Genomic DNA, 13,323 nt, shown 5'->3' on the forward strand with positions numbered 1-13,323 from the left:
GCTGGGACATGGCATGGCCTTGCTTTGTGAATGGGGCATACACATGTTAGTGGCATGAGCGTTGTTTTTGAGTGTGGTTATGTCCGGTGAGGGCTTGGGGGTAGGTGTGTGCATTTGTTGTAGTTGGGGTGTGGATGCCATTGCCCCCATGTTACGTAAGTTGTTTGTGTACTCACCAGGCTCGGCAACTCCTTCGACTCCGTGTACTCCCACTGGCGGAAGCAGGGCCATCACCTTCTCCTCCCAGGGATGGTAATGTACCGGTCTGCGGGGCAGCCCACCTCCTGTTATGTTACTCTGGGCGTAGTCCTCGTTCATTTTGCGCTTGACTGCCCTGCGCAGATTGTACCACCTGGCTTGGCATTCATTCCTGGTCCTTCTGATGGACACAACAGCATTCACCCGATCGACGATCCTCTGCCACAGGCGTGATTTTTCAGCTATGCTGGTCTGTCTGACCAATTTTCCAAAGAGCTGTGGCTCGACTCTGATGACTTCGTTGACAAGGATGTCCAGCTCCTTCCTTGTGAACTTTGGATTCTTGTCTGTGGGCATGGTGTGGGGTGTGGGTGTGGATGGTTGTGAATGTGTAGGTGTGTGTGTAAATGTGTAGAGGGGGTATGTATGAAGGAGGTTGTGTGATGGTGTGTAGATTAAGGTGTATGGGTGCTGGGGGGCGGTGGTGGGGTACGGTGCGTACAAGTTAGGGGCTGGGGTAGGGTGGTGGGGTACGGTGCGTACATGTACGGGGGGCTGGGGTACGGGGCTGGGGTACGGTGGTGGGGTACGGTGCGTACATGTACGGGGCTGGGGTACAGTGCGGACATGGGGGGGTATGAGGCAGACATGTGGGGGGGAGGGAGGGGCTGTACGACTCATAACCCGGGCACAAGTTTACCCGGATATGAGTGGTACGGCGTTCGATCCGTACGGAGACTTTCCCATGCGCTTGTGTTTTCGGACGGCCGGTACGGATCGTACTTGCGCGCTCGGTCTTCACTTTTACAATTTGTATGTAAAAATGTCCAGGGACGTCTCGTAGACTTTTCCCGAAGTCATTCGTATGGATTTTTCACGTACGAATCGTACTTCGCCGTTTGTACGGGACTTGTACGATTCGTACGTAAAAAAATACGGATGCGAGTCGGACGGTAATTTTTTTTGACGGATCGGAATAGGCACCCAAATAGACATTTTAACTAAATATAAAAAATAAACTTAATTTAAAAAAATATAAACACACAAACATAATAATTTATACTTATGAATATATTCACTTTAAAATAATTTATTAACTTCATCTTTATTTAATTTTTACACTTTTAAATTATATAAAAATAAAATATATACATATATCAATAATCTAAAGTTTAAAAAAAACATTCTATAATTAATTGAATCATTAAAATATTTAAAAAAAAATTAAATGTACATTTCGCAATAAAATAAATACAACAGTAGGGAAAATGTTGGATAGCGGAAAAATAAAATTTACTATTCCAACTCCAGTGAATACAACATTAGGTAAAGTGTTGGATAGCACAGGGGTAAATATTGCTATTCCCACTCCAAAGAGGGCAACAGTAGGGAAAGGGTTGGATGGCGGAGAGATAAAATGTACTATTCCCACTCCAGTGAGTGCAAAAGTAGGGTAAATGTTGGATAGCGGAAGAATTAAATTTACTATTCCAGCCCAAGTGAGTGCAACAGTAGGGCAGATGTTGGATAGCGGAGGGGTAAAAATTACTATTCCCACTCCAGTGAGTGAAACAGTAGGGAAAGTATTGGATAGCGGAGGGGTAAAAATTACTATTCCCACTACAGTGAGTGCAACAGTAAGGAAAGTGCTGGATAGCAGAGTGGTAAAAATTACTATTCCCACTCAAGTTAGTGCAACAGTAGGGAAAGTGCTGGATAGCGGAGGGGTAAACATTACTATTCCCACTCCAGTGAGTGCAACTGTAGGGAAACTTTTGGATAGCGGAGGGGTAAAAATTACTATTCCCATTACAGTGAGTGCAATAGTTGGGAAAGTATTGGATAGCAGAGGGGTAATAATGACAATTCCCACTCCAGTGAGTGCATCAGTAGGGAAAGTGTTGGATAGCAGACAAACAAAAATTACTAATAACATTTAAACAATTGATTTTTTTTTATAATCTTAAAAATAAATGAACTATATTTTTAAAATATACGATTAAACATATTAAACATATACAAATTACACATTTTACAATATTAATTACATATAACAAAAAGGTACAAACATTATATAAAATAAATTAAGAAATACATTTATAAACAATATTTATTTAAAAGGAGCAAATCTTGACAAACAAAACAAATTATTTAAAACATAAATGTATCTATTTTATTTCCTACCCTCTAACACCACACCAATAAAATAAGACTTCAACATTTTTCTTTAAATGTATTTCCACAATTAACATAATTAATAATGAATTGAAAAATACTAATAATAAAAAAATACATTAATTGAATACACACTATAATATCCAAAACACACACCTAAAACTAATTACACAAGTATCATAATTAATTACTAGTTAATTAATTTAAATGAATGAACAATTAGTTAATAATTCATCAATAAAAAAAAAATACTTTCCACCCTTCCATCATTTACACCTATAAACACTACTTCTCACCTAAAATGAGTTACACAATTACCATCATTAATAACTAATTAGTTAACAACTAATTATTAATTCATCAATTAAAAATAAAGTACTTATTTTTCACCTGTAAATACCACAACACACACATAAATTAATTACATAATTACCATAATTAGTTGTCAATTAATTAATTAAAATTAATTAACAACTAATTATTAATTCATCAATTAAATATAAATTACTTATTTTTCACCTATAAACACCACAACAAACACCTAAAATTAATTAAATATTTACCATAATTAATTGTCAATTAAATAATTAAAATTAATTAACAACTAATTATTAAATAATTAATAATAAATTAATTTACACATTTAACACTATAACATCTCAATTAAACAAATATTAATAAATAAAAATTATTCTATAAATGTAATAAAATTAAATTAGTTCCCAACCTATTCCCCTATAAACCTACAACCTGCTTCGGAACTAAAAACGCAAAATTCTAATTAAAAGAAAATAATAACTACTCAAAACAATGAATACATTTTAAATAATTAAATTACTTCCCACCCTATTCCTCTATAAACCCACAACCTTCTACAGAACTAAAAATGCAAAATTCAGATACAAAACAATTAATAACTACTAACATTTTAACACATATAATAAACATACAAACAATTCTTATACGAAAAACGTACATGACACACATATAAAATATATACTAAAATACATAACATTAATAAAAAATCAATATTTTTAACAACCATATTTTTGCAAATGATATTACTTACCTAAAATGTATATTCTTGACCACGAGAATTTGTCTGTCGATATTCCTGACCCACGATATTTTTGACATGATATTTTTGCAATTTGATAGTTTTTTACTCAATATTCTGTCTGCACCATTCTGTAGCAGAGCTTCTTTTTCACAAATATTGTTGTCTGTAATGGTTCTGCCAGTGTTTTAAGCTAATATTAAGTTCCTGAACACAAAAAAGCTGAATCTGAAACAATGAGTCGAAACTTGCAGACCGGCTTTCTGTTAGATCAATAGCAATGGTTGTTTCTCTGCTATTTGGAGTCACCTACTGTTTTACTAGATTTGTATAAAAGTTTAAATTCAGAGTCCTCAATTCTCCCCTTAACTGCTTCTCAAGAAGCAGAGTATTTATATTTTGTACCTGTAGTGGACTGCACCAACCAGTCAATGTAAAAGACCGGTTGGTATGGTTCTAAGGACAGTATGTTCAGAGTGTTTGGAATAGCCTCTTGGTATTGTGAAAACTCCTGAATCCTGAGTGTGGTATTATATAAAAACTCTGGGGTCCATTAGGATGGCGACCGTAGCGGTGCTGGGACCGGCCACCAGGGGTGCGGTGGTGCCGCACCACCAATTAGGATGCGACCGCCACCGTGGCGGTCGTATCCCGCATTTACAACATTGTGGCGGGCGGTGCTGTGAGCTGCACCCGCCACAATGCAGTAAATGCATGTTGTGCATTAGCATGCACAACGTGACAGGCACCGCGCGGTGCCTGTCACCTTGTGTATGCCAATGTAGGGGGGTACCATGGGTACCCCCCAAGTGCATACCCCCAACCCCCCACCATTCTGGGGGCCCGCAACGGGCCCCCAAAGTAAACACTGCATGCCTTTCCGAAAGGTATTAAAATGCCATCATCATAATATGGATGGCGGTACCTGCAAGGCACCGCCACCATATTACAGGCCTTTTCCGCCCGGTAGGCAATCGTGACGTTTGCCTAGCGGCTGACGGTCTTTCTGTCCGCAGTGATACCCCCCGCCATGCTAATGTGGTGGGGGAAAAGGCCGTCCTGCGGGGTGTTTTGGCTGGCAGATCGCGGCGTTCCGCATGGGCCCCAAAATGTCCAATTCAGATTGCATGGACACCCACTGCACCTAACACATGTGTAATACTTTAGAATTAGGAATGCTAGCCTTTGTGGCAGCTCTTAAAGTGGGTGTTGATAACACAGTGATAATAGTTTTCCCTTGATTTGTGGGTCTTTAATTGTGACAGCTGTTGTTTCTGCTGTCAGTATTTTCTGTACAGGTGCAACTTTTTGTTTGGAGTTGAGTGGAGATGGGATTTGTATGTAATTGTTGTTGTCTGCCCTTAATTAGAAAGAACATATATTTGCCCTGATGTAATGGGAACCACTCTTCTTATGGAAATCAATTTATATTATTCCTAGTTTGCCTGCAGCTCTTTTAAATGATTAGTGTGGGGTTATGTCTAGTCTGCTTCTGGAAAGGTGAGATCAATTAGTTGATATAGGGGTTTTATCCTTGGTTCAAACAAGAGCAGTCAAAAATCAAGCATCTCCTCTGAGCTTAAAGTTTGCAAAGTGTGCTAAAAATGCTGTAATATCGTACATTGTTCCAGGAAATTGAAAGCAAGCCCTTTTCTCTCACTGAAAGGTTCATGTCTTCATAAGATAACATTGGGAAATGTGAGGTTAGATTTTTTTTCTGGAATTGATTGTTCTCCCTGTTTTTGTTTTAAAATGGCAACTACCCTGCTTTCTCTGTGCAGATGTTCTAATTCATCACCACTGCTGCATACTCAATTGACATAGAAAACCACTCCTGAGTGGTTTTGTAAGAGGTCCATAATTTTGAAGGCAAACACACTGGGATAATCTTGCAGGTTTGGGACAAATGACTGAACACAAATGTAAATGTTGATGTTGCCTTAAGAAATTAATTGCCAAGCCAAGAGTTGTTTTATAATTCTTGTGAACATGTTTAGAAATGAGCCCTGTACTATGTGCGGTCTGCAATACATAGAATCTGGTATGGCAACCGAGTTTCCTATAGTCCAGCAGTAGTCGGTACGTTTAGACACTGGAAACATCAGTGCGTTCAAAAACTGTGACTGGGAACTATCTCTCATTGGTATTGAAGCTCAGTTAGTATGTTTTTTATGTCCTGTGTAGCTTTTAGCTTAAGCAGGCACTGCGGATCAATCCAGGGTCCATCTATTAAGGAGTGTGTAGAGCCTGGGAGCTGCTTTACTAGATCACTTGCTAGCATATGAATTCCTCAGCACCTTGAAATTAATTATGTCTTTGTCTGGGGCACATCTAATTTGAATTATGGAGGCAATGCTTCCTGGGCTAATGTTATACCTCATGCCTTTGACAAGTGTGACCAAAATAAAATGTGTACTGCCCTTTTATGTGTCCTTTCATTTGAATTTGGGTTACAAAGGTCTGATCTTCTGCATTTATGTGGCCATTGGAAGTTGTGACTTGAATACATTCAAGTTAGAAGTTTCAACCTTATTATATTCAATGGTCCGATTCATTTCCAGAAGAGCCTTGAGATAATATGATATGATAATTCGTGCCTCTCTGTCTAACAGTGTCATCCCCCCCGTCTTGTCAGTTTAGAGATTCAAGTTTCTTTAAAGTGGCCCTTCTGGCTACCTTTTTTCTACTTCAAGTAGGCAATCAGGTCTGAGCCCCCTTTTAGCAGTAGCTTAAGGGTCCCACTGTAAAGCCTTTTCCTAATCTGAAGTTTTCTCTCAGAAAGACTGAACTCACTTCTCCTGTTATCGGAGTATCACTGTCAGTGTCTGCTATGCCCTCGATGCTGCAGATATCAGGAAGAGCACTCATCCAAATGGATATCCCTTTTTTATGTGTTTTAATGTTTTATGATCATTTAATTAGTGGCCTTATTCGAATATTCCACATCCTGAGATTTGTCTGTCCTACCAGGACATCTGCCCATGATTCACCCTGAATCTTCTCAGGATCTTGTCCAGTCTGGCACTTTTTTCTGTTGGCCCTATTAAGACACGTCCTGTATGCTTTGAGACTCAAAAGCCCTGACAGGAGCTGCAGTCCTGCATAACACTGATGGGTCCAAAACAGGAGTTATTGACCCCATCAGAGTTGTGATATCCACACACAGTAACTTCTCAGATCTGGTTTCCTCCTGAAATCAAGTAGATTCTCCAGGTGACATTCCTAGAGTAATTCCTCATTCAACAAGGGACCCCTCAGGGTCTTACATGTAATTAGCAGTAGCTCTACTGGTGGCGTCACCCACGCCCCTTTATTGGCAACACAAGGGCTGGAGCTACTGGGTACAGATACAGAATACTTGCAGTGTGGCCCTTTGGGAGCTAAAGTAGCACTTTACGGGCCAGATTTATCACTTACTCATGCAGCACAGTGAGAAGCTGCAAATGCTGCGCTGCACTGCATGAAAAGGAGAAACGAGGAGAGCGCCATATTTAGGGAAATATGGGCTCTCCTCCCCCCTCCATAGCGCCGGTGCTGAGATCAGCTGCTGTGAGCCACAGAGACACCTCTGCGCCATGGTGCAAGGGTGTCTCTGTGAGTCTAGCATTGGTTTTATACTGAAAGGATAGCCTTCCAATATAAAACACCATATTCAGACTAACTTTAACCCTTTTTCCTCTGTGTAGGTATGCTGTAAAGTGCAGCACATGTACAAAGTTGGAAAAGGAAGGAGAAATTAAAGCAAATCTCCTTTGTTGCGCCTACTTCAAAGAGGAGCAGTTTTCTGATGCTAAACCCTGTCTACTTTATTTAGTAAATAGGGTTTAGCGTCAGAAACCTTGGATGGTTGGAAGGAAACACGCATGCACCACCCATGGTACCAGTAGTGGCTGCTACCAGACCCGGGTAGGGGCGCAGGGGCAAAGGGTAGGGGGGAAGAAAAAAGTAAAAAAATAAAACACTTACCTTTGACGGCCGACCGGCCGGCCGACTGCCGCCTCTCCTACATCCTCTTCTTCCTGACTCCGGTCCCGCAGCAGGATGCAGGAAGCAGCAGGAAGCACCAGCTCCCAGCCTTCCAATAGCCAGTCACAATGCTGCAAAGCAGCATTTTGATTTGTCTGAGAGCCGTGGATCAGCGCCCAGCCAGTGAAAGGGGTCCTGGGCATGTTCTTCACACAGCCTGTAATGCAGCCTGCATGGAGAAGATGTGAAGTGCTCATGAATATCCCGCCAAACAGTCATGTGCACTTAGGAGTGGGCAAACTGCTGCTCCCCTGCTCCTCTGTCATCGGAGCAACCCCATCCCAAACGCAAAGCTGCAGCAGAAAGAAGCATAAAATGATAATAACGTGAGTTATTATCATTTTATGTTTTCTTTACGTCACTGCTGCGAAGCAGTGGGGTGACGTTCTTCCGCCTTAGTGGTGGAGCCACCACTGCATGGTACGCCCTCTTGGCACAAAGTAATGGAAAGCAGCACTGTGCTCTGCTGTGCGTTACTTTCATGTTATTTCCAGTGCTAAACAAGTTTAGCGCTGGAAAGTAAATCGGAAAAAAAGATTTTGTGCCGATTTGCGTCACTTTTGTGATACAAACACAGCGTAAAATCTTAGTAAATCCCTCCCATGTCTAGTAACAAAAGCACAATCATAAGCTGAACTCAAACCTAGCAGCTGCTGTCAAAAGGGTTTCTGGGCATTGAACTTAGATTTCAGATTGAAGTTATCATTTTATTATGGGAGGACACACGTTTTGAAGTACAGCAGTTATTTAAGGGCACGATTTCAATTTTTTTCTGATGGTGCAGAAGCTTGGCCATGCTCAAGTGTCTGATTTCAGGTTGATATAGAGTGTTACTGCTCTTGTTGTTTGCCAGCATACTTTTTCCTAGGTGTCTCCATATCTAGAATTAGGTTGTCGGAAAGACCTGGCAGTGATAGAGCTCAGATTCCTTCTTCAGGGTATCTACGTACTCCAAGTTGAAGTAGTTTATGTGGGACAGGACAAAGGCTCTTGTTACTTTCACGAGGTGACATGATTGCAAGATCCTGAGGTTGGTATTACAGATGCGTATGGTAATTTGAGAGGAGAAGGAAAAGTCTATGTCAAACCAAGTGCGTAGTTTGTTTACTTCATTAGAAGTGCTGAGGCTTCATCAAAGATGTGGGTCCATTCAAGTATATTCATGTTCTCCTGTTCTTGCTCTTCTTGCCCATTATTAGGATTGTTTCCACTCATCAGTCTATGCCAGCAGGGTCCGACCCTGGTCCAGAATTGCCAGACCCATGCCAGTTCTTCAGGATAACCAATATATAGTTTAGGTCCATATCGATTAATTATATGCAAATTTATCTTATGTACATGTCTTATAATTCTGAATTGATCAAACTACCCTAGTCCTATGAAGGGCATCTATGATTTAAGTAATGGTCTAGAAGCAATGTCTATTTCATTCTGAAGTAGACATGCCTGAAACAGTTTGTGATGTTGTTGTAAAGTTATGGAACACTCCCCAGTCTTAGATGTATTTATAATTGGCATACCTATGAATTGGGATTGGTTTTGTGAGATCAGTTCAGTTAGCGGTCAAAAGGATTGTATTGTAATCCAAAATTTCTATAGCTCTTCATACTCCTCATAAGGTTGTGGATCACTTCCATGCACATCGGGTTCCTGAGAGTGCCATTATCGGACTACTTAGTAGATAGTATGTAGGATAATGCTCACAGGTGGGGACAGTGAAGCCCTTTGCAAAGGACTTTACAATTCTCATCTAATGCCTATGGCCAAATTAAAAAAGCCTCATCTAGGAGGATCTTGCAGTCCACCATATTGGAGGCCACAGTAAGAGGAGGTGTTATCGGATGTCCATGGAGATATCTCAGTGCCCGTGCAAATCTGAATGTAGTTGGTGGTTATGCTGGAGATGGCTTCCCAAGACATGTTCTTAAAGATCTATTTTTCACTCTAAGCATCTGGCTTGGAAATGGTAAACTGGAGGGAGGGTGGTTTGTGTCTGTTTAGCTACTTTTGACTTTGCAAAGTGCCTTACAAAGTCAAACTTGAAATACTGGTCCCGCTTGATAAACGTATGAAAATTGGTTGGGAGAGAGGCAGGACGTTGCGGCCATCACTCCTCTGCAAGTCTACCTCCCACAGACTGCGAGGGGAACCCCAAACTCAGCCCAGTGCAGCGACCTGCTAGCGTCTCCACCTAAGGAGCAACCAGGAGCACCACTGATAGACAGGCGGGAGCTCTGCTCCTCATCATCATTGCAGTGTACAGAACAACACTGCTAAATTACCCGAGATCTGGGGGTAGTAAAGGATGTGCATTAACATGTTGGACATATTGGCCTCCAGCTGAGTACTGCAGCATGATCAGTTCTTCGCCATGTTCCTTTAGTGGAGTATCAGGTGTTTATGAGGGAGCACCGCCCATCATTATGAAGAAGTCACAAGCAGAGGGCCTTACACTAGCGGGTGGATGCCTGAGAGTGACTCTCCAGGGTGTCTGTGTGCTGTTCGGAGTTTGCTTGCATCTGTATTCAAGTGTGAATAATTAGCAGTGAAATACATACATCTACCCTCTCTCTCTTTCCCTCTCTCAGAGAGGCCGCCTGCGGCTCTCTTATTGACTCTCTCTCTCTGCCTATACATTCCCCGTGATCCTGTTGTGCATCTGCTCAGCCTCCGAGTTCACCTCGACTCTGGCGCGTCCGTCTCACAGGGGTTCTCTGGTGCGAGCCCAGGTAAGTGGCGTTCTCTCTCGTTGTTCCCTGATGAGGGCTGATGTAGGATTCACACCGATTCACTTCTTGTTTGCCACGGAGATGCTTCGCTGCATAAAAAACGTTGTCTTAGTAATGGGGCACTGACAGATAAGGGTGTAACTAGCACACAAAACTGGGCAGAGCCAATCCAACAATTGATAATATGCACGCGCTGCTTTTGTGGACAAGGGAATAGGATTTTCTTAAATCGGCGAACATTTTTCCACAAGGACAGTGAAGGAAATGTGATTTATTTCACAAATAAGAACTCGAGCCCCCTTCAAAATGCAGAGAGGTTGATTAGTCGCACAGGAAAAAGAATGAACTATATCATATGGGTGATGTAAAGTCTGTGTTGAGGCTGTTGTATGTCACAGCAGCAAACAGGCTTTCTGAAACTAGACACATGCAAGTCATATCCAAACACGTTCTCAATTATTATTAACAAGAGATCAGACTGCGCCGGGAACTCAGAAAATGTAATCCCCCTTCAAAAGAAGCTTCCCGGGAAATAGGAAATATTTAAGATATGGAATGTCCTTATGACTCATGTACACACACACACACACTATTTTCTTCACAATTTGGTTTAGACATCTTTAATAGCGCTTAGCACTATTAAAGATGTCTAAACCTACCTTGGAGTGCCGCATCTGATTGGCCCAAATTGTGAGGGCTATAGTGGTGTTTACATATTGGACAGAGTCGAGGACCATTGCGTGCACCAGTTCGCAACACCACTGGGGGGTTATAGTTAGGTGTCTGTTTCCATAGGAAAAGCATATTTTGGTTTGCTAATAAGTTTGCCACCATTTAACAAATCCTCACACTAATTTACAAACAAAAATGTTTGTCCATTTCAGGTCCTTCCTGGAATGTTTCGCGGTGATCTGTCAAGCAGGGGCTGAGAAAAAGGGGGCCCAAAGCCAAATTTCCCAAAGCATTATCCATAGACTGCTGAACTTGAGCTTGGTGGTGCCCGTAGAATAGAGAGGGGCAGCACCAAGCCTTTTTTATGTTGTGGGGGCTGCAGGGCATGAAGTATCCTCCCCAGCAACATAAAAACAGTACCCTGTGTAATTAAATCCATGACCCAAAGAGAGATTCCCATATATATATATATTTTTAAGGCACTCCTAGTTGGAGCTTTATGCTCTTTAGATTGAATGCAGAGTCCCCTTGTGTTTGTTCCTTGGCTGGAAACAGTTAAAAAAAGACTAAAAGACATGTAGACAATTTTTTTTAAATAAAACTTTATTACAATTTTTTTAATGACCAATTTTTTTAAACATTGAACAGTGTGAATTAATTAAATATACATTTCATTATAATAAGTGGTCATTTTCTGTCAAAGACAATAAATATGCTTTATATTTGTTGTTAGGACAGAGAAGTCCTCTTCATGGTAATAGACGTGAACCCCTGCCCTGAGTGCCCAAATGTACTGATGTCTGGATCACTAATGCTGGTTTTTCTTATCATAGGCACACACGGATAATGTGTATGAGCCTTGACATAGGCCTGTCTTATGTATTGCGGTCTTGTTGGACCGGCAGGGGCACCCAAAGCACTACCCTCATAGCGTTGGGTGGCTACTGCTTTCGGTAGGAGTTAAGCAGCATGAGCACAGAGGTGACAGTTTACCGTGTGGTGATCAGTAGTGGTGGAAAGTAGGATCTGCTTTCATGGTTACCCCCACTTTTTGCTGGTGTTATTCTGTTTTCTAACTAGTCTGACGGTGATCCTGCTGATCAGGACCCTGGTCACCATGCTCTCTCCCTAAATTTTACTATGGTACATACTTTGATACTTTCCCAATTGGTTACTGGTGTACCCTTCTAAGTCCCTAGTATATGGTACTAAGGTATCCAGGGAAAAGTACACCAAGGGTCTCCCAGGGGCTGCAGCATGTATTTTGCAACCCATGAGAGACCACTCAAACTGTGACTGCAGGCCTGCCATTGCAGCCTGTGTGAGCTGGTGCTAACACCACTCACAACAGATATAAGTTTCCTTACATCAGAGGGCACTTAAAACCTATAAGTCAGCCCTAGGGTAGGCCTTTCAATCCTAAAGGCAGGGTCCTATGTTATAAATGTGAGAGTGCCCTGCATGAGCAGGACACCCCCTACAAACCTCTGAGTCGATTCTCCAGGCTTTGTAAGTGTGGTCAGCCTTTTAATACATATAGTGGACATCAAGTCAATTACAAGATATCTAGCTATATATTGGCTGCACCGAAACCAGTCATGTTTTGTATAAAACATGTTGGAATTCTACCCCACCACCGATTCCAGTGCCTCCCTGTATTCCCGGTACCAGCTAATGCTGCTGCCAACCACAGACATGGTTCTGCCCTCCTGCTGTTGAGCTGAGCTCGAGCAGGGGAAGGTAGAAGAATGGGTTTCCTGTCACAGAGAAATGTAACCACCTCCAGACAGGACTTAGTGTATTGTGCTGGGGTGGGGGTGCTTGCCAGCGCCACCAGGCGGCTTTGAAGGGCAAATTTGGCGCCCTCCTTGCATACTCCAGTTTGAGCCAGTTCAGGGAGCTGCTGGCTCTCACTCTAGCGCAAAACTGGACAAAGGACATGGGAGTATCCTATTCTCTGTCCAACCCCTCCTCTGCATCTGCAGGCACTGCAACAAAGCTGACCGATCTGCTGCTCCTGAGGTCCGACAGACTTGACTCAGCCACACAGATGGTGGTTCTACAACTCTCTTGAGGCCTGCACTGTCTTCTCAGCAAGTATGAGACCAGTACCACTCGTCGGAACAGCTGGAACAGAACCCCTGTGCACCGCTTTGACTTGCAGTTGCAAAGGCTTGTTGACCCTGTCCTCCAGAGATCTTTGGACTACAAGAAGCTCCAGCCTTCAGCATCTTTGTCCTTAGCACATGCTCTGCACCGTGGGCCTGCATCTTTAATGAGCTGCTCTTGTGACTTCTGTGCATTTAACCTATGCGTCCTCTTAAGGGACTTCTTTGGCTTTAGTGGGCTCCCCTTCTTGCTTGGGGCCTGCTTTGATTTTCCTGCAATTGTGGAGTCCCCTAGATCCTTGCTGGTACCAACACTGCACCTTCTTTGTTTAGCTTGTGTGCTGGTCCTGCCAAGGAT

The 13,323-nt window shown here is 42.2% G+C and overlaps 1 protein-coding gene across 2 annotated transcripts in view; it reads left to right on the forward strand.

The window, feature by feature from the left end:
• Nucleotides 1–10,053: 10,053 nt before the first annotated feature.
• Nucleotides 10,054–13,323, forward strand: part of LOC146868496 (ectonucleoside triphosphate diphosphohydrolase 8-like) — a 539,122-nt gene continuing 535,852 nt past the window's right edge. Inside the window, exon 1 of one of the 2 annotated variants that reach the window (XM_085610637.1) lies at nt 10,054–10,185. The gene's annotated coding sequence lies outside the window, so the exon portion shown is untranslated. The remainder of the gene's footprint in view (nt 10,186–13,323) is intronic. The other variant, XM_085610629.1, reaches the window with a different exon arrangement.

This window comes from Triturus cristatus, chromosome 1_2 (assembly GCF_964204655.1).
Source record: "Triturus cristatus chromosome 1_2, aTriCri1.1, whole genome shotgun sequence".
In the NCBI taxonomy this organism is placed as follows: domain Eukaryota; kingdom Metazoa; phylum Chordata; class Amphibia; order Caudata; family Salamandridae; genus Triturus; species Triturus cristatus.